The sequence below is a fragment of the Hibiscus syriacus genome, unplaced genomic scaffold (assembly GCF_006381635.1).
Source record: "Hibiscus syriacus cultivar Baekdansim isolate YM2019G1 unplaced genomic scaffold, ASM638163v2 tig00112530_pilon, whole genome shotgun sequence".
Taxonomy (NCBI): domain Eukaryota; kingdom Viridiplantae; phylum Streptophyta; class Magnoliopsida; order Malvales; family Malvaceae; genus Hibiscus; species Hibiscus syriacus.
The window spans coordinates 1,086,304-1,087,500 of NW_024063358.1; the positions used below are offsets into that span (position 1 = coordinate 1,086,304).

A 1,197-nucleotide genomic window follows, 5' to 3' on the forward strand; every position below is an offset into this window, starting at 1 on the left:
ATGGCAACCCTTAAAGTCCCAGCCCATGCTCCTCCTCCTTCCGAGGATTCCGAGCAGCTTCGTAAAGCTTTTGAAGGTGTTTATTGAATCATACAATTAAGCAGATGCTTCCGGTTGATGTTTGTTTAAACTGAAAGAACAGACATACCATGATGATGAGCTGTTTTCGATGTTCTTTTTTGCAGGCTGGGGCACGAACGAGCAAATGATCATCGACATATTGGCTTACAGGAATGCAGCACAGCGCATTTCGATCAGGAAAGCTTACCATGAAGCTTATGGTGAAGATCTCCTCAAGTCTTTGGAGAAGGAACTTACTCGTGACTTCGAGGTCCCATTTTCGACATGCCTGATCTCTGTGTTTATTTCTCTATAATTTCTGTAGCTTATCAGGGATTTTTGTTCCGTTTCGCCGTTCGGCAGCGGGTTGTCCTGCTGTTTACACTTTACACTGGACCTTGCTGAACGAGATGCACTTCTGGTTAATGAAGCCACAGAGAAGCCCTCATCAAGAAGTTGGGTCATCATGGAAGTAGCTTGCGCTAGGTCTTCAAAGGAACTACACTATGCCAAAAAGTACTATCACTCTCGTTATAAGAAATCGCTCGAAAAAGACGACGCGCACCACTTCAGCGGAGATTACCGCAAGGTTCCGGCTCGGGTTTCTTCTCCCGTGCTTCGATCATTCTCGTGTTTGAATGTTTTGTTCATGATGCTTTCTTGATGCAGTTTTTGGTCCCTCTCGTTAGCGCATACCGCTACGAGGGCGACGAGGTGAACTTGCCGTTGGCGAAATCCGAGGCTAAGATACTTCACGAAAAGATTAAGGACAAGCATTACAATGATGAGGAGGTGATCAGGATTCTATCAACAAGGAGCAGGGCACAGCTAAATCAACTTTCAATCAGTACAATTCTTCAGTCGGCAATGCCATCAGCAAGGTCCGGTTTATCTACAAAATATATTCAAATATTTCTTGCTATGTTCTAATTCAAACTGGATTGCAGGATCTGAAGCCTGAGTCCAAGGATGAATTCCTCAAATTAATGAGAGATGCTATCAAGTGCTTGACTACCCCTGAGGACTATTTCGAGAAGGTTTTACGTCAAGCCATCAATCGAATCGGATCCGATGATTCGGCTATTATCCGATTCGTGGCAACGCGGGCAGAGGTAGACATGGTACAAATCAAGGAAG

At 44.7% G+C, this 1,197-nt stretch overlaps 1 pseudogene; it reads left to right on the forward strand.

The window, feature by feature from the left end:
- LOC120181634 overlaps positions 1 to 1,197 on the forward strand; it is a 1,304-nt pseudogene continuing 107 nt past the window's right edge.